The sequence below is a fragment of the Blastomyces gilchristii genome, assembly GCF_000003855.2.
Source record: "Blastomyces gilchristii SLH14081 genomic scaffold supercont1.12, whole genome shotgun sequence".
Lineage (NCBI taxonomy): Eukaryota > Fungi > Ascomycota > Eurotiomycetes > Onygenales > Ajellomycetaceae > Blastomyces > Blastomyces gilchristii.
In genome coordinates, this window is record NW_003101671.1 from 1,096,918 (window position 1) to 1,105,545 (window position 8,628).

Consider the following 8,628-nt stretch of genomic DNA (forward strand, 5'->3'; position numbering starts at 1 on the left):
GTTAATGTAACAGACTGCATCTGATCAATTATATAGACTATTTCATTACACTTCATAGATTCTTTCATTTCACTCTTGAATATATACACTCTGATTCTCAGTCATACTTGATCATCAATTCTCGGCCGCTACAAACGCGTGTAACATACACTTCAATTCTCAGCTATTCTCAATCACTGATTCTCAGCCACTACAAACATGCATATATTCTTTCACCCCGAAGCTTCACTGTGTACACTATCACATATGCATATAAATATTCATCTCAATCACTGATTTTTATACTTTCTCTTTCTTTTCTTCTCTAACATTTTTATCTTTGTTAAATAAGACCTATTGTAAGAGGCCCACGCTGAATAGATCGGTATAATATTGATAGGTCTTATATAACAAAGAGAAAAACATTAGAGAAGGAAAGAAAGAGAAAGTGCAAGAATCAGCAATTGAAGTGGATATTTATATGTGTATGTGATGGTGTACGCGGTGGTGCTTCGGGGTGGAAGAATATATGCGTGTTTGTAGCGGCTGAGGATCAGTGATCGGAACATACATGTTCATGGCAGCTGAGGATCAGTGATCGGGAATGGAGTGGTAGGAATCTATGAAGTGTATGAAATAGTCTATATGATTGATTGAGCGCAGCCTGTCACATTAGTCCCCTCTTTTCAGAAGCAGTTCTCATCAGTCAAGAACTGCTGTTTCAGATAATGCAGAACTCAGAGTTTAGGTCAGTTAATCATAGCTGACTCATTTCACAAGATATTGTTAACTGTGACTGTGTGATCTCTCATTGAGAATATCTTCAATCTCTCACTCAAGCTCATTATCTTCTTCTATAATCCCTGGCAGTTGTCAGTTGAAAGTTAGTTGAGAAGAGAATGAGTCAGTGACAGTGTAATGAAGCAAGCTTGTATGAAAGATATTATGAATTTCTGATAATATGTCAAGATAGTAGTTGTAGCTATCTAGAACTTCTATCACTTTATACTTAACATAATGATCATCTAGTGTATAAGATGAATGTATGATTTATATATTCTTAAGATTCAATCATACTAGATCTTCTATCTTATATTGTTCAGCAGAGTCTCAGTAAATATTGATTTAATTCTCTTAATCTTGTTTCACAGTTATCATGAAGACCTCTGCTTAATCACAGACATCTCAGAGTTTTATTACTATATTATCAGTGATCTGAATCAGACTGCAGAGGTCTGATATAAACTGTATAGTCTCTAGAAGATTCAACACCTTCATGTAATAATCATATATAAGAAAGAACAGGCTTACATCTGTTAAAACAGCATCTCATTCATTGATAGCAATCTCTGTGTGTAGAAGCAGATTATGTCAATCATCTTATAAGTGATTATAGAACTTACAGAGATAGTTCTTTACAGTCTGAATTATTCATTCTGATGCATTATCAGTCTCAGAGTGATAGACAGTTAACAGACAGTGTATAATCTTGAGAACTTGACAGATTCTTGTTCAGAGAGTACTTACAAATTGATAATCTCAATCTGATACTATAGATCTCAGTACTTTATATATCTGATAGAACAGGCTTCTTAGAAAAGCTTCAGTGACTTATTCAGTATTCATCTTATCACAGAGTTTTAATATAATATTCTTGCTCAATCAGTTTATAATGATCAGAATGTTTCTACAGTTCTTACTCTTAGAGAGATTAATAGTAAAGTTAATTATCATATCTTATCAGATTCTATCAGAGATATTAAGCAGTTTCAGCAGATCTTTTCTACAGTTCTTTCACAAAATGATGAAGAAACAATAATTACAGTTTCAGACAAAATATCTGATGCTGTTTAATATCTCAGATCAGTAGAACTTTCAGAAGATTATTCAATATAGTTATTTATAACCTGAATAATCAGTTATATATAAATCATGTATCTCTTGCATTATCTGAGTGTGTAAGAGTTCAGAGTAGAGAACTCAACATCACTTATAGAACTGTAGAGTATTATTATCATTAATTAAGTATTCTGAGATGTCAGTTCTTATACATAGTTCTGGAAGAAATCAGAGTGCTTCTTGATATACTACTTCAGTGAGTGCTTAAAGAAGTTCATCAGTTTGAGCTGTTATATATTATAATTCATTCAGTGTAGATTCAGAAGAAGTTGAGATATCAGTGTTAATATCAGTATCAGTTTGAAGAGGGAATATTCTAATTGAAGAAGTATATATAGTGTTATGAGTTGTTTCATCTTGATCAACTAGTATCTTCAGATTCAAGAGCTGATGCTCTCAGTTCATTCAGTGAGTATCTGTTACATCAGATGATATATCTTACTCTCATTATAAGAGAGCATCTGTCATTGAGTTCTGACTGTTAGAATGATAGTGTATTATAAAATAAAAGCAGCTTAAGAACTCAGATTATTATATCTATCATTCAGTGAGTTTATAGATAGTTATGAAGTATTTGAGATTCTTATAATCTATGACTATCTCAAATTCAGAGATACTTCAGAGTTCAGAGTCTCATTCTTTTAAACAGTGTATAATTGTAAGAAGTTCCTTATCATAGATCTCATAATTGTATTCAGTGAGACTCAGTTTCTTAGATATGAAGACATATGATTGTAGAACATCTTTATCATCATATTACAATATCACTCTCTCTATCACATAGTCAGAGAAATCAGCTTCAATAACTGTCTCATGATCAGAATTGAATGTTATCAGCAGAGAGGTATTAATGAACATCTTCTTCATCTGTATAAATGCAGCTTCAGTGTCTGCTGATCATTGACATACTGCATCTTTCTTAGTGAGTTCTGTAAGTGATCTCATGATATCTAAGAAGTTTTGTATAAATTACTGATAGAAGTTAGTAAATCTGATGAAGCTTTATACATCTTTCACAGTGTATAGAATCTCTCATTCAAGAATAGCAGAGATCTTCTCAGAATTCATTCAGATTCTCTTATCAGCTTCTATGATGAAACTTAAGTATTTAGTACTCTTGACTTTGAAATCACACTTGTCAATATCAATTAATAGTCTCACTTCTTATAGTCATTGTAATACTCTTTACACATACTCTTGATATTTCTTTCTGAATTCATCAATGAAGATGAGAATGTCATCTAGATAAGTAGATACAAATTCATCAAGAAAGTCTCAGAGTGCTCAGTTAATATACTTCTGAAATGTACTGAGAGCATTGATCAGTTCAAAGAATATGACTACTCATTCAAAGAGATTATATCATGTTTGAAATGCTGTAAGTCACTCATCTTCTTCAGTGATGCAAATCTTATGAAATGCAGTGATAATATCTAACTTTGTAAATTATTGAGCTTGTTCAATGTGAGATAGAGTTTCATTAATAAGAGATAAAGAATAACAGTCTTTCTTTATTAATCTGTTCAATTCTTGATAATTCACACAGAACTGAAGTTCTTCACCTGATTTCTTTATTATTATTATTATTATTCTTCAATTATAGATGTATGCAGTCAGAGACTATGACATCTACCTGAGAACTTTAGTTCTCAGGGTTTTTTCTATGTCTGTAAAGTTAACTAGTGTACATTCATCAATTTCAGATATGCAAAATCAGAAAATTCCAGCCCAGAATACAAAAACTGTTTACAAATTGCAGTGTTTTAACATCTTTTGATACTTTGAAACCATTTGACAATATCATGACAAAAGAAAAGAGAGAAAGAACACAGTCTCAAAGATAGACACATTAAATAGATAGATAGAAAGAAATTGAAAGAAAAAGATACAGAAAAAGATAAAGTAAAGAGAGACTATAACAAAACAAATTATTAAAAGAGAGTGTATAGCTGTTTTAACAGACTATATCTGATTGATTTCCTCCTCTTCATATTCAGATAATTCTGAATTTAGCCATTTTCTTGTAGCTGCTTGAGTTTCTGATAGAAAGTCTATTAAGTATTTAATTCCTGTCTCAGTTGAGAATAAGAATCTCATATTTAATTGATTTAGATCATACTTCTCTTTCAATCTGGCTCTGAGACTATTGTATAATGCACAGTGCATTATAATATGCTCAGGATTCTCATTTGTATTGCAGAATGAGCATTCTATTGAGTCAAATCTATCATCAAATCTTTGTATATAAGATTTGAAATAGCCATGTCCTAGTTTCAGCTGTATTATAGATGAGAATATTTTCTTTTTATATTTAATTGAACAAGATTTCCACTTGGGTTTTGTTTCAAATCTTGAATAATGTATACTCTTCTTTTATTTCTGCCAGCTTTCATTTCACTTGTCTAAACAAGATTCTTTTATTTTTCTCTTTATAAAAGACTAGGACATAATTTTTTGAATAGATCTGCTTAATTCTGCACTCTTTTTTGCAGCTAAATCAGTCAATTCATTGCCATGAATATTCATATGAGCAGGAACTCAGTGCAGATGTATTATCAGCTTTGATATTCTTCTCTTTCAAATTTTCAAAACAGAGTTTAAGATTAGTTCAAGATTTATTTGATCATTATGAATCTGACTATTTCTAAGTCTTTTTAAAGCAGCTTGACTATCAGAGAATATTCATATCTCTTTCAAACTATTTCCTCTTTTATAAGATTTTATTTCTATGAGTTTCAAAGCTTTCACTATTACAAATAGTTCAGCATCAAAGACTTCAGATTCATAGCCTAGATTTCAGAAATCTGAGATAAAATTAATATTATCTTCAGTATAAGCAATGTCTGTGTCTAATCTATTCAGGTTCTCATTTTTTGAGTCATCTGAGTAAATCAGAATAGAGTCTTTTATATTGATTGTAGAAATTCTCTTCAAATACTGTTCATATTCTTTCTCTTTTGATAGTTCACTTATTTGTAAGTCTATAAGAGATTCAAGCTTTTTTCTCCAGAGAGATAACTTCTCATGATCAACTTTTTCAACATTTAAAGAAGAAAATTGATTTTTAATCAGAGAGCATAGTCTGTACAGTTGTGAAGGCATTTTCTTTGAAGAATTATTTTCATTTCAATCAAGAAATCTATTTCAATTCAGTTCATTTCCAGAGTTAATTGATGAAAATGAAGAAGAGACTCTTTCTCTGATTATATGATTTGAGCTCATCTTTACAACTCTCAGAGCATAGTTCATACAGGCCTTTTCAAATCTAATAGCAGGAGAAGGAATTGAAGCTTCAATTTTCATTGCTTATAGAAGATGATTTAAATGCTCTCAGAATTCTCTCAAGGCTCTGTTTGCAGACTTGAAAGAGTTCAGTGAAATTCCCTTGATTATTTCATCAAACTTGAACTTCATAATCAGCTACTGATGTAATACAGGCTATATAAAACTGTCTCATAGCCTGGAAGAATAGACCCCTCTCTGTATTTGATAGTCTGATTATGTTATTCAATAGCCTTTCTGCCTTGACAGTTCTTTGTTGAATGTCATATTTAAAGTTCAACTTGAAGTTTAACCATACTTCTAATCATTTGACATTTACACTGGGTTTAATCTCACTATTTAAAAGAGTTAGAGATAGTTCTTTCTCATTAAATCTAGAAAAGAAATGAATTAACTCAGTTTTATTCATATCAAATTGAATTTGATTGATATCTGCTCTAACAAAGATTTTCTTTGCAGCTTCTTCAATTACTTTCAAATTCTCTTTGATAGTTTTTGAGCTGTAGACTAGATCAATATCATTCACATAACTCAGAGATTGCACTATTCTCATATTTCTATTTTTGAATAGATATGCAGTGTATATTGCAAATAACATGAGTGAGATTGAAGACCCCTGTGATACTTCTATTTTTATCTCAGTCTTGTCTTATTTCATTCCATCAAAGAAGAGTTATATAATTCTTTTAGATATAAAACAGTTAACTCATTTTATTAGAGAAAGTGGCAGTTTTAATATCTTCAATGTCTGAATTAACTTTGACTTTGAAACATGATCAAATGCTTCTTTTATATCAATAAAAACTGCAGTTGAGACCAGACCCTCATGCTTTGCTATTTGAATATCATGAACAACTGAGAGAACAGTGTCAATTGCAGAACACTGTTTTCTATCTCTCATTTATTCACTGAATAAAAGAGAATCATCTATAGAGCTTATAAAAGATAGTTAAGTAGCTATTATCTTTTCTAAAACCTTTCCTAGGCAGTTCAATAGAGATATTACTCTATATGACTTAGGAATTGAAGTTTTTCTATTAGGTTTTGCAAGAATCACTCCAGTGGCTTCTCTTCAGTATTCAGAATGATATTCATTTTTCAAGAGATTGAAAAAGAGCTCAAAATATTCATTCTTTAAGTAGGAATATGTATTTTGAATAATCAAGTGATTAATTGAATCAGGATCTGCAGCAGTTTTAACAGAACTTGAGAAGATAGCTGACTCTAATTCATCTTGTGTAAGATCAGGCCATTCCCAGTCATTTTCATCAATGTAGTTGAGAAGTGATATATTCTCTTCCTCTGAATCTGAATCTGAATCTGGTGAGTTCTGAAAGAGAATTCTCATGAAAGCTTGACATTTTTTCTCAAAAGAGTTTACTGTATATAATTCATTCTGAAACTCATATTCTAGAGCTGGAAGTTTTGCTACACTTCTTGTTTTAGTATAGTTAAAAGCTTTAAAAACTTCCTTTTCTTATGCTTCTTCAAGAAATTTATTTCAGCAGTCTGTTTTAGCTCTTTTAATATCTGAAAAATATTCATTTCTGACAGCTTTGAACTCTTCATCAGATATTATATCATTCTTTCAATCTCTTCTAGCAGTAGCTAATTCTTTTCTTTTAGATGAGATATTCTCATTTCATCAAGATTTTGAATACTCAGAAGATTTTCTTTTTGAAATATTATCTCTAACACTTGTTAGAATAATAGATGTAATAAGCTTCACTCTATTCTCAAGCATTTCATTTGAGATATCTTGACCAGAATTTCAATATAGCTCATTCTGTCTTTCAGATTTTAATAGTTTTATACTTTCTTCAACTGGTTTTCAATCAGCTTTTTCAAAGTTATACTGATTAGAGAGAAGAGGATTTTCACTCATTTATTTTTCACTCAGTTCAATATCAAATTGAATAATCTCATGACCTGATCCTGATGTGTCATTTGAATCAATATCTTCTCTCTCTCCTTTAGTAGGAATATATACAAAAACAACAAAAAAGTTTAAAAAACTCCTTCAAAAATCACAATTTATTCAAAAATAATTGTGAATAGAAAACTCAAATGGCATTTTATTCATATCTTCAAATTGCATTTGAATAAAAAAGTTTAATTTTGTACTGCTTCAGGAGCTGAATTTTGATGCTGAGTAAAAAATATGTCATTTCTCATTCAAGCTACTACTGCTTTTTATCTCAAAAGTCTGAGATAAAGTCAAGAGTAGTGATTTATGAAGCCAGAGATCAAGATATCAATTTAATCTAAGATTTGATATCATGTCTGACTCTGATATTTTGGTGAGTGATATTATAGATAAAGAAAATGAGTTTGATACTATACAGCTTATAAATATCTATAATGAAAAGTCATTGAAAAAAAAAAACAATATCTGAACAATTAATAGAGGATTTCTGAACATAACTTCATCAAGAAACTCTATAATTGCAGAAGATTTCAATACACATCATCTCTGATAAAATTCAGAATGCAAGAGAGCAGTAAGAGCTGATAATCTGATTGAATGAATCTTTGAGCATTCAATAGATTTAGTTAATAAGTCTGATCAACAAACATTCTTTAGAAAAGGCATGAAACAGAAGTCTATTATAGATCTAACTTTCATGTCACAAAATCTAATGAACAGAAGACTTGTAAACTGATTTATTGATTCAAATGACACATCAGGATCAGGTCATGAGATTATTCAATTTGATATTGAACTGAGTGAAAAATAAATGAGTGAAAATCCTCTTCTCTCTAATCAGTATAACTTTGAAAAAGCTGATTGAAAAGCAGTTGAAGAAAGTATAAAACTATTAAAATCTGAAAGACAGAATGAGCTATATTGAAATTCTGGTCAAGATATCTCAAATGAAATGCTTGAGAATAGAGTGAAGCTTATTACATCTATTATTCTAACAAGTGTTAGAGATAATATTTCAAAAAGAAAATCTTCTGAGTATTCAAAATCTTGATGAAATGAGAATATCTCATCTAAAAGAAAAGAATTAGCTACTGCTAGAAGAGATTGAAAGAATGATATAATATCTGATGAAGAGTTCAAAGCTGTCAGAAATGAATATTTTTCAGATATTAAAAGAGCTAAAACAGACTGCTGAAATAAATTTCTTGAAGAAGCATAAGAAAAGGAAGTTTTTAAAGCTTTTAACTATACTAAAACAAGAAGTGTAGCAAAACTTTCCAGCTCTAGAATATGAGTTTCAGAATGAATTATATACAGTAAACTCTTTTGAGAAAAAATGTCAAGCTTTCATGAGAATTCTCTTTCAGAACTCACCAGATTCAGATTCAGATTCAGAGGAAGAGAATATATCACTTCTCAACTACATTGATGAAATGACTGGGAATGGCCTGATCTTACACAAGGATGAATTAGAGTCAGCTATCTTCTCAAGTTCTGTTAAACTGCTGCAGATCTGATTCAATTAATCACTTGATTATTCA